Source organism: Etheostoma spectabile, unplaced genomic scaffold (assembly GCF_008692095.1).
Source record: "Etheostoma spectabile isolate EspeVRDwgs_2016 unplaced genomic scaffold, UIUC_Espe_1.0 scaffold433, whole genome shotgun sequence".
Taxonomy (NCBI): domain Eukaryota; kingdom Metazoa; phylum Chordata; class Actinopteri; order Perciformes; family Percidae; genus Etheostoma; species Etheostoma spectabile.
In genome coordinates this window covers 740932-753879 of record NW_022605608.1, presented here as the reverse complement: position 1 = coordinate 753879, position 12948 = coordinate 740932, and positions in this window count along the sequence as shown.

Sequence of the window (12948 nt, the reverse complement as noted above, 5' to 3'; positions counted from 1 at the left end):
CAAAGTTAACATTGGTTTTCAGGCTGTGACAGCAGCATCCAACAATGTTGGTCTCAAATAGGCTGATGTTACTTCACCGCACAGCGGAGTAGCTAACGATGCTGGCCAAATTAACAGTCATAAAAGCCCGTGCTCACGCGAAGCTCTGTACTCAACTGATGGACAAACTTTTTGGGCTAAAAACACAACAACCTCCCCGTCCTCGCCATCCGACGGACAGACACACTTCTTGGGCTTAGAATCACAATAGCAACTGCTAAAAATAACACTGCCTTGCCGTCCTCTACACCCGACTGAATGCACTTTATTGGCTTAGAATGACGGCAACAGCTGCTAAACATACAAACTCACAGTCCTCTCTTCCTGATGTACAGCCCCCCTCTCTTGGTTGTTTTTGCCAGAAAGCAACTTGGGCACTCTAGCAATATACTGTAATTAAATGTGAGCAACACAAATGTTGAAATTACCTAAAATGACCGTCCCTTGTAGCGGTAATGAATCAGCCTGTTCAAGGGGAAATTAGCCAACTCAGTGTCCTTTTGGGCTGGGGTTATGTTTTTACAGGTTTATCTGGCAACGTGGTCTGGCTGTCAAACTGGGCAGTTGATAACCACACAAAGGCCAAAATACAAAAAGAAATTCCGTTACGAAACGAAATTTTCAAAAGGACAAAAAATTTGCATTAGCATTGTTTGTATCATAGAAAAGAAGGTATTCGTTTTAGCATGTTTCCTTAATTTATGATGATGCATTGGGGTCATTTACAACAACAATAAGGGAAACAAACATGCTGAAAATGCCTGTGCAATTAAGCAGTTCTGCTTGGTTCTTTTGGTGAATGATTTTAAAGATGTAAAAATAATTAGTTTACAGCGTTTACTATCTAACTGAAGCATTTTGGGACAGATTGGTGGGATTGCTGTGGACAAAGTAAATTTGCAAATGTATGAACTGTGTGGAGGTGGGTATGGTCTGCAGTCAGCTGCAGGGGAGACAGGTGGGGGGGGATAGCTCAGGAGAACAGTGCCATGTGAGCTAATTGACTCAGCTGGTTCTTGTTGGTCTGATTACACTCTCCCTTCATATGCAGTAGCATGCTCCACCTTCAGACGACTGCCACAGACAATCTGTGGTGGCGCCACTCTTCGGCCTTTGTCGTTGTCAAAATTTAGCACTGGAACACACCGCAGACACAACAACCATCGGCAAAGTTCCACCATCATTCTACGTCTCCGTGAGAGGAAATAACTTTCCATACCAGCAGGCAGGGGTAATCTATTCTTCGTTTAACAAGAGAAACTGGACCCGATCATAGAGGGAGTCAAGGAGGGAGAAGAGGTCTGCTTCTGGCACACGGAATGGTAGAGCCGAGCCAAGGCTTCATCGTTCATTTCAGTGTGTTGCTCATAAACACTTCTCTCACTGTTTTTGAATTGTACTGCTATAACAGATGATTTATCAGCCAGGCCGTTAATCTCTGGTTATACATATTTTTACACAGGCCTTGGTACAAGCAACAGTTTTGATACCTTTCAGTCGGGTTTCCGACCACAGCACTGAAACGGCTCTGTCAAAGTCTTTAATGACATCCACCTTAACACAGAATATGGCAAAATTTCAACTTAGTATTACTTGATCTCAGTGCTGCATTTGACACGGTCGACCATGACATATTACTGACCGATTGGAAAACTGGGTAGGACTTTCTGGCTTAGTACTAAACTGGTTTTGATCTACCTAAAGAATAGGGTTACTTTGTGTCAATGGTAATTATCCATCTGAGCGTACAAATATGACGTGCGGAGTTCGCAAGGCTCCATTCTGGGGCCTCTTCTGTTTACATCTACATGCTTCCACTGGCTCAGATTATGGAGAAAACAAAATAAGTTACCATAGTTAGGCGGACGACACACAATTTACATAACCATATCGCCAGGGGACTATAGTCCAATACAAAACTGACTAAGTGCATTGCACAATTAACGACTGGATGTGCCAGAACTTTCTGAATTAAATGAAGGAAAACGAGGTAGTTGTTTTTGGAAAAAAAGAGGAAGGATTAAATGTCGCGCTCAGCTTCAAACAACAATTTAAAAACAACAGACAAAGCCAGAATCTTGGTGTAGTCATGGACTCAACCTGAATTTTAACAGCCACATTAAGACAATAACAAGTCAGCCTACTATCACCTTAAGAATATTCAAGGGTTAAGGACTTATGTGTCACAGACTTGGAAAAACTGGTCCATGCTTTCATCTTCAGTAGACTTGACTACTGTAACGGGGTCTTTACGTCTCCCTAAAAAAATCAATCAACAGCTACAGCTGATTCAGAACGCTGCTGCTCGAGTCCTCACTAAACCAAGAGACTGGATCACATCACTCCAGTTCTGAAGTCTTTACACTGGCTTCCTGTGTCTCAAGAATTGATTTCAAAGTACTCTTGCTAGTTTATAATCCCTTAACGGTTTAGGTCCAAAATACATTTCTGATCTGCTACTACACTATGACCCCCCCGACCTCTCAGGTCATCTGGGACAGGTCTACTTCTGTCCCCAAGTCAGAACTAAACAGGTGAAGCAGCTTTCATTTTCTATGCTCCTCATATCTGGAATAAACTCCCAGAAACCTGTAGTCCGCTGCTACTCTCAGTCTTTAAATCAAGGCTGAAGACCTTTCTTTTTGATGCTGCCTTTCTTTAAATGACAGCTCATTTCTTTAAATTTCTAATGCTGCACTGTAACTTTTATTCTGGTGTTTTATGTGTCCTAATGTTTCTATTTTTTTTAACTGTCTATTCTGTGTTTTATTGGTTTTTAATGCTTATGATTTTAACTGTTTGTACTTGTGTTTTATCTGTTTAACTGATTTTGTGTAAAGCACTTTAATTGCCCTGTTGCTGAAATGTGCTATACAAATAAAGCTGCCTTGCCTTGCCTTACAAGCATTTGGACATGCTGATGTGCTACTTGTAAGCCGGGAGTAATCCAGCAGTATATTTCAAGGCCTACATCACTAAATACTTTTAAAAAAAAAGCCTTGCTCCTTTTCGCTAAACCTGGCACCAAATGGTGTGCATGTGTCACTAATAAAAATGAAAAGGGGACCGGGTTTAGCTAATAATTCGTGCTTTAAATTAAAAGAAATAAATGCATGTATGGGTAATAATACTGGCAGCTGCTGGCTAAACTTCTCCACTGACTTCAAGTTCCTTTAAACATTGTTTAAAACTGGGGTGACTTCTAGCTTACATGGTGGAGTGTGCGCCCCATGTGGGCTGGGTCCCGTTGTTGTGTGTTTTCTGATTAAATAAAAAGCACATCATATTTTATTTTTTTCCAACATTTCAAAGTCTGGAGACCTTTTTAAGTTTTTGTCTTTTTGTTTTCAACACTTAACTTTATTTTACAGTTCTTATTATGGTCAATAAATCTCACTTATAGGAAATTACTCCTAATGTTTGAGTAAGAAAAGCAGGAATTAGGAATTATTAAGACTAAAATTAAAGGTATGTACTGTATGTTAATAGGTAATCACAGACTGGAATATGTCAACTTTTACTCAATATTTTTCTTTCAAATGCTACAAAATTGAATATGACACGCCAAATTAATGAAACTAGAGATTTGTGTGGAATCAGTCATTACAATTGGGTAGTTAAAAAGGAAATATAGGAAATGTATAGATAAAATATATATAGATACAGGAAAATGGGTCAATTTAACCCAAGGACAACATGAGGGTTCAAATGTTTTCATTCAGCCAAGCTTTGGCAGTCCATTTAAAAACATGACAGTTGGCATCTGATAAATAAACAGTATAAATTATTAAATACTGGAAGGGGGAATGGGTGGTGGGGGGTAGTGGGTATCAAAGCTAAGCAACCAATTAAAAAAAAAAAAAAATAGAGACCGACAAAAGATAGAGACTGAAGCCTCATGGCAGCCTACTCATACCCATCGTACCATCCTTCATCTCCTTGTTCTCCACACATCTCTACATACCAAGGCTCAGAATAGAAAGCAGTGATGGGCTCTGCCCGACATGGCAGATGCAATTGCTACTTTGTTCCCTTTTGCCTATTATCAGGAGCTGCTCTAGTATTTGGTGCTCAGTCTTTGCACGCCTCCTTCTTTTCATAATTCAATGAGCATCTGTGGAAAACAATAGGAAAAAGCACATTAGAATGTTGTTGTACCATTTCAAATGTATTTTCCACTTCAGGTTTTTGAGAGAATAAGATCATGTACATCACCAGACCAAATTGCAAATGCAAATGAATCTGAAACCTACTAGTGCAAAAAGGTTAAAGGAATCTTGTGTGGTATCAATTATTAATAATAACACATTTATTTATAGAGCGCTTTCAAAGTGCTTTACAAAAAGAACACCATTATAATACAAACAGTACATTAACAAATTTAAATCAAAACAGTAAAAAGTAAATGCCATTCTACAAAGACAACAAAGATAATTGAACATTTGACTCATAAGCAGCAGTGAATGAGTAAGTCTTAAGCTTTGATTACAAAAACCTCAGTTGAGCATGCCAATCTAATATCTGCTGGAAAACATGATGTTGGAGCACGAAACAAAAAGGCTCGCTCAGCAACCGTTTTCTTCCTAACCTTTGGTAGAGTCAGAGGTCCTGAGCCGTGGGAGCGCAGCAACCGTGAAGGCACATAGGAAGTTAAAAGATCGGACAGATATAATGGTGCAAGGCCATTCACTATTTTTTACGTTAAAAGCAAAACCTTAAAATCTGCTCTAACCTGAACATGGAGCCAGCGCAGTGAGGCAAGCACGTGAGTTATATGTATGTATTTGGATGATCCAGTCACAATACGTGCTGCAGCATTCTGGACCATCTGCAGACCTTGCAAACTTTTCTCAGGCAGCCCTAAGAACAGTACATTACAATAGTCCAGCCTAGATGTAACAAAGGCATGAACAAAGGCCTCAGCATCTTAAAGTGCCAATATTGATCTAATCTTTGCGATTCTTCGGCGATGAAAGAAGGTTACTTTTGTCACCTCTTTAATATGCAAATCAAATGAAAGTGACCGATCAAATATTACCCCAAGATTCTTTACTTTATCCTTGCACTGAATGACCAAATCATCAATGGACAGAGTAAAGTTGTCATACAAATGACCTAATCTAGCTGGTCCAATGGCTATCCTCTCAGTTTTTGCTGAGTTGAGTAGCAGGAAGTTTGCTGATAACCAGCTTTTCACAGCAGCCAAGCAAGTCGATAACTCAACCGAATCAGATGCATTTCCTGCAATAACTGTAATTTATATTTGTATCAGCATAGCAATGAAAAAACAATCCTAAAGAACGAATGATCTGAACCAATGGCACTAAGTATAACGAAAACAATAGTGGACCAAGGACTGAACCCTGTGTAACCCCGTGAAAGACTTTAGATAAGAAGGCCAAATTAGAAACAGGTCTATAATTTTCCAACGGGTTTATGATTAGATTTGGTTTCTTCAATAATGGTTTAACCACCGCAGATTTGAAGCAAGCTGGAAAAAACTCCTGTGGAGAGAGAGGGGTTTAAAACAGATAAAACATACAATCCTAATGTTGGTCATAGTTCTTTAACAACCCGGGCAGGCAAGGGATCCAGAGAGCAAGAGGTAGCTCTTGCAGTCACAACAATTTAAGTTAACTCAGCCAAAGAAATCAACTTAAACTCAGAATGGCCCTGTCCTGTAGAAGATGTTCCTGTGATAGCGCAGTCTAATCCCCCAACATCTGACTGGGGTATCATAGTGCCGATGTCCTCAACTCTCTCATAAAAATGCATCACAAAATCATGTGCTGACAAAAAATCCATACTATTTACTGGCCGCTGACACTGTGTAAGTCAATCAACAGTTTCAAATAAAAGTCTAGAGTTATGCTTATTATTCATTATCACATTAGAAAAAAAGGGTGCCTTTGCAGTAGCCATCCTAGACTGGTAGGTGGTCAGACTGTCCTGCCATGCCCTATAATAAACTTCAAGCTTAGTATGGCGTACTAGTTTAAAATTAAGGTCAAGTAAAGCATTAGTGCTAATATAACAAGATAGCCTTGTCTTCTGCACCACTTTCCCCATACTAAATGAATTAGGGAGGGACATGTCAAATAATATCAGTGAGTGATCTGAAATTGGTAAGGCACTGATATCAACTGACACAGACAAACCATAGCTTAAAACTAAAGCTAATGTATGTCCACGCTGATGTGTAGGTTCAGAAACAAATTGTGTGAAAGTAAAAGACTCAATGATGTTTAAAAAGTCTTTAACTAATGGCTTGTCATCACAGCAAGACAGCAACAATAGTCCTGTGACATGTTTACCTATGTTTAGAAAAATATATTCCTGTTTAAAAGTAATTTAATACGCCTTCCGGCAACAGAGAAGTGTGATTTCTTTTTTTTCTTTTTTTTGGCAAGCTGCTCTTGGCCGCTGCTTGGGGTGTCTTTGGCGTTAGGGTCACCTTTCCTTGGTAACCCACTTATCTTGCTTTGTGGTACCATGCACCCCTCGGCTTTGTGTTCTGCATTTGGGTCCAATTGCAAGCATGGCCACGGGAACATATTTTGAGTTGAGTGTTGACAAATTTTTGAGAGTGACATTTTCAACCAAAGTCAACCACCTTACATCACACTGCATCCATCATGCTCCACAAGCAAAAAAAGTAAAACAAGAATGAAATCCTAAATCCAAGACGGGGCGAAATTGGGCACGGGTAACGCAGGAAATAGGCACAAAGCTACGAGAATGGTACAGAATAGGCCTACTGCAAGCTCAAACACTAAGCTACAAAATACAAAGATTTAAAACCCATCACTGAATTAAATCCAATCAAATCAAATGTAAATGTAAATGCTAGACGAGCTTAGCTGCCTCCTTGTCTGTGGCTAGCAGGGTCGCTGTGGGAGTGACAGATGTGGAGGTGCTGCTGCTACTTCTTTTGGTTACAGTTGCTGGGCTTTCTGACTGTGGTCTATTTGGCTTTTTAGCCTGGGATTGATTCATGAAGAAATCAAAAATGCGCTTTCGTGCTATGTTACAGGCAAGCTGACTTCTGTACTGTTGACTCGGCGGGAAAGTTTCCGTAACTGTCTTCACTCATGAATGATTTTCAGAGGTGCCTCGCTCTTGGCAAAATTGGCAGATTCCTTCTGATCAAATTACTGTATGTTTAACTCTTAACAACCAAATTTTAAAATCAAATTGCATTTAATTGCAATAGAAGGGAGTAGGTTAATATTAGTAATCAATTCATTAAAATGTATGTAATGTTAAATTAGTTTGCCTACCCCTTGCTAAGAGGGTGCTTCAGCACCCTCTGTACCCCTAGTTCCCGCCGCCGTGCTTGCAAGTTACTCCTAACATGATTGGAAAACATTAGAGATGAGCCGGATACTCGGCTGAAAGGAGTATCCGGCACGGATAAAGCACTTTTGCCGAATACAAGTATTATACAAGTAATACAAGTCAATATCTGTGCTTGGATTGAATAAAACTCCTCATTGGGTAGCTGACTGTGTCTGCGTTCTGTGATAGGCTAGTCATCACAGCGCCCCTCCCCTACACACACACTTTGCTCACTCACACGCAGCACACTGAGAAGTGAACAGCTGTCTCCCTCTCCCTCAGTCACTCAGGTCCGCGGTCTGTTCCGTTAACGTTTAGGGTTTCTTCAGCTCCAAGTTTGTTTTTTACTTCGGTTTGTAGTACTTACTTAGTAACCAGTAGATTTCTGGTAAACGTAGGGTTTTTCAGACACGGTGGTTGGTAGAATGCAATTCGCGTTTCATCTCTGCCGTCGGAGATTTTTTTTTTTTTTTTAAACATCTGCTGTCTCTGATTTATTCAATCTATTTGATCTGTAGAACACAGTCCCCCCCCGCCTCTCTCTCTCTCTCTCTCTCTCTCTCTCTCTCTCTCTCTCTCTCTCTCTTCTCTCTCTCTCTCTCTCTCTCTTCTCTCTCTCGCTCTCTCTGTGTGTGTGTCTCTCTCTATCACACACACACACTGGTTTGGAAATTTAATAAAAATTAAAAAAGAACCAAAAACAAAAAAAATCACACTGATCATATAAAAATTAAAAGAAAGTTATATTGAGTATGAAAACTGTTCATTACATTTTACTTCATAATTGCAACCGCATGTGTTGTATTTGTTGTTGCAAAACTTGTTCTGTATATAGTTTGTTACCATGACAACACCACCGGTCTGAAGCTCAATGCTGATGCTGTCATGTAAATATTTTTCTAATCAGCAATAAATATAACAATTTCTGATCAACCCATATCAATTGCATGCTTAAAATAACATACCGGTTAAAGCCCGCCATTTCAAGACAACTGACCCACTTCCGGGTTAAATTCTGTCCACTTTTGGGTTAGGCCCCACACAGTCCAAGTACAGATACAGATAATTCATGTGGTAAACAGATACAGATAATGCTGTACTCGCTCATCCCTAGAAAACATAAATCTTGTTCCCTTTCTCTTATTCAATCCACCAAAAATCACTGCAAGATTCATTCCTACTGTAATAAATCATGTAATATGGTATTCATTGCATAATTATGTTCATAATCGTTTTTTCCACTGTTTCCAACTGTTTTGCCAAAAGGGAATGTCTTGATTCCATTGTAAAATGAATTTGTTTTGAGATGTCTTAAATCAAGATGAATGACTTTGTTGCTTGCTAATGGATTGATTGTGCGTCGTCTTATTGCATTGCAGAAATAAAGAGCTGAAAAACGAGACAAAAGAATGTTAAGATGGAATTTTTTTATACCATTATGAAGCAGTAATTGACCTTTTTAATCAAAGCACAAGATGACTGTTTTAGCAGATGAGCAACAAATGTAGTGTTTTTATTAATTTATGGATTCAGCCAGCCCTTCTGCTGCCAGGCAGCCAACCCTCTTTGTGTGTTGTAAATAAGACTGCTCTTCAACCTGCCAAATCAAATAAGAGTTAATTATTTCAGTCACTGAAATGCTTTTTGTCTGTTGCCTATTACCATTTTATCAGCTACACATCAAGTGTCGATTTGCTCCAGCACACACGTATCATCTAATCAGAAAATGAGTTTGGGGTTTTGTGTAAGCTGAACAAGGCCAAACCCTGAGAGCCACACTCTGATATACACTGAGAGGGATTGAATGAAAGGACTATGATTTATATTAAACTGATTTGAAAAGTGAGAAGTGAAAAGTTAATTTTGCACAAATAAGTTAAAGTTAACATTGCATTTATTAATCTTTGGACTCACAAAACTTAGACAGCTGTGGTGTGAGTCAGTGAGAGGTAAAAGTGCCATGTCTTATCTTCTCAGCCTGGAAATCTATTCAAATGAGTCAAGAAAAGCAGACGATTTTTCAGACGATTTAACTGTATTCTATTAAGGTATTGAGTGTGTGCGGCTCTCTACCCCAAGCCTTTTCATCCCCATTTCAAAAAAATCTTGTTAAATTACAGATAAAATGTATTCCTCAGTTGTAAACATATCCATTAAGCTAGTTTTAATAGGCAAGGGAGGTGCAGGCACATTAGCATTCCATCTTCTGCAAATGTGTCTGTACACATCTTTGTGTGTTTGTGTGTGTGCGCGTGTGTATGAGCCTGTGTAGCTTTATACACATTTGATATGCAGATGCTACTCTGTATTTCCCACTCTCTTGATTAGCTGGTATCATTTCATTCACGTTAGTCTGTGTTTATTTGCTAGAAATTAATCTGCTCTCAATGTCAATGTCAGTTTGACTTAGGTCTGTAAACTCATGTTTAGTTTAGTTGCACCGGAAGCTGTGACCCATCAGAAACTAAAACCGCAGAGGGCGCTGCTGCACATTGTATGTCCCGTGCATGGTAGACAATGGAGGGCGAAGAAGAAGTCCACGCAAATGGCGTAAACATTAGAACCTTTGATTATTTCTCTGTGGTAACATGTTTTTTGGCAATAAATCTTATACCGTTGGAAAGCCTGTTTAGTTAACAAACAGGAGCCTCAGTTGCGTGTGGAAGAACCATACGCAGCCACAACAGCATGGCACTCCCCTCATGTGGTCACCAGCCTGGTCCACACTGCGTGGGATGGCATTCCATCTTCACAGCATCTGCCGCAAGTCAGCAAACGTGGTTGTGCCCGGTCACTCTGGCATGACCCGCACGCCCAAGCCGATCCCACTAGTGTTCAATGGGTTTGAGGTCAGGACATTCCATCCTCTCCACTCCACACACACATTCTGGAGGTAGTCTCTGATGAACCCCATCCTGTGGGGGCGAGCGTTCTTATCTTGAAAGATAGAGTTTGGTCCCAGATCGGGGAGATATGGGATGGCCACAGGATTAGGAATTAGGCACCTGATTCAGCACCTGGGGTTACCAGAAGCTCAAAACAAGAGTCAACAGCAACAGAAAAGAAAAGCTGTTTGGCATTGACCATGGCCGCGGAAACATATTTTGTTTTGGGGGTGCTGACAAATTTTCGAGAGTGACATTTTCAGCCAAAGTGAACCACCGCACACCAGACTGCATCCATCATGCTCCACAAGCGTAAAAACTAAAACAAGAATAAAATCCAAAACTGGGTAAAACCGGATATAGGCACAAAGCTACGACAATGCTACAGAATAGGACTACTGCAAGCTCAAACATTGAGTCACAAAATATATATAAAACACATCACTGTATTAAACTAAATCAAAAGTTAGCTGCCTCGTCGTCTGTTGCTAGCAGGGAGTGACAGATGGAGAGGTGCTGCTGCTACTTCTTTCGGTTGCAGTTGCTGGGTTTTCTGACTCAGGTCTATTAGGTATTTTTAGCCTGTGATTGCGTTATGAAGAAATGCAAAATGTGCTTTTGTGTTATAGGCAAGCTAACTTCTGTACTGTTGACCCGTCGGGAAAGTTTCCACAACTATCTTCACTCATGAATGAGTGTCAGAGGTGCTTCGCTCTTGGCAAAATTGGCAGATTCATTCTGATCAAATTATGTGTTTATCTCTTTCCAACCAAATTGTTAAATCAAATTACATTTAATTGCAATGAAAGGGAGTAGGTTAATATGAATCAATACATTAAATTTAAGATAAATACTATGCCAAGTTGAAAGACGGAAACAACTAAATAACGTATGGCTAGCAACATTAGGAAAAATGTTAATCTTAAAATGAAATGTTTCAAGGATCTGTGTGAAACCTTTGTACAGCAGCTGTTTAAAATTAAGACTCAAACATAAATGTAGACTGCTCTCGGGTGCCATTGTTTATGGTCTGCCCTCTGTCTAAAATCCAAGTCTTGAACTCAAGCTCTGGCTGAGCTCTCACTGCAAAATCCTAATACCTTTACCTTAACATCGTACCCATTCAGTGTTGTAATGTCATAAATAGAATCAACTTTATGAATTCAAACATAATCTGTAACAATTTATTGCAAAGAATCTTTAAACAATTAAACTAAATTGCAAATTAGACATAAAATATAAATTATTAAACCCCCCTGAGGTTAAAGTCAAAATAGCCCCATAAGGTCAGCCTTTTATCATCTTTTAGCAGAGTTCACCATGAATACAATGGCTTATTTACAGCACTCCCCAAAAAAAACATCGAAAAGTTGTCGTATTCAAAACCCCCGCTGCTATAGTTTATAAAGGGAACAAAATATCAGATAACATATGCCTGTTTATAAATTAATACAAATATGTTAAATAAGTACCCTCCTGCCAGGCTTCTCCAATCTGGTATGATTTGGATGTTATTACAGCCCAGTGCAGCAGCTACACAATGGGAATGTTGACCATAACATTTTATCAATTTATTACATAATGAGGTCCTACAAGGGGTGTAATAGAAACCATAGCCATTGCTTCTCAAAGACTAGAAGATATAATAATGCATCAACAAGAGACTACAAGGCCTCTCACTGCACAACATGTATTTAATTTACAGCTATCTTTGACAAAATATACCATACCAAGTACAAAATACTTAAGAGATTTAAATTCCCTTTGATGGGTTAGGGTTAGGGTTAGGTTGTAATAGTACACATTATTAGGATATTTAAAAATCCTCATGTTAAAAGAAAAAGCTTTTAGAGTGTAAACCTACCCCTCTCATTCAGCAATGTGACAGCCACCTCCTTTCTGTAGGCCTCCACTGCCTTGGCTGAATTGAGACTGGAGCCTTCTTTGCTATGATTTTTTCAGCATACTAAGAATATTTTCAAAAAAACAATGGTCAAAAAACTACTTGTTGAATACAACTTGATCAAAATTGGTTTCAATGTAAATATATAGTTGGAATGAAACCTGTTTAAAGTCATCCATGTTTGAAGTAAATTGTGATGCGATCTTTCAGAGAATGGAGAAGTATACTTAGTTTCCAGACAAATATTTTACTAAGAGGTGGCATCTTTCTGAAGGCTGTTATACTGTGTTTGCTGTCCACATAGACACATTAAACCCCTTCAGTCTGACAAATGACCTTGGAGGACTGAAAGTTAGTATTCATTTTATGCACGTCCAGAAGATTTCCCTTAGACTTCATAATGAGACTAACCGGCCATCCTGTAACACAAGAGTCACCTTGTGGACTCCCAACACTGTTTTACTTTTGAAGGTGTGTTGCCAAGTGAGTCAGGCACACTCCTCCATTCCAAAATAATAAAAAAAATAGTAAGAGTTTACATTAGATTAGCAAACCACAATCAACTTGGTTTTATGATCCTCAAAACAAAGAAACACTCTCCTACCTTCATTTGTGTTATTTTACGATTCCAAATGATTGTCATTGGGTATGAGTCGATGAACAAGTCCAAAAAAGGTGGTGTAGCGCATGAAGCTGGTGTTGTGGTTGAATTTGTTGCTGCGGTGGCAGCAAGTCCAGAAGAGGTGGCAGAAGGTCAGAATCAGAATCAGCTTTATTTGCCAG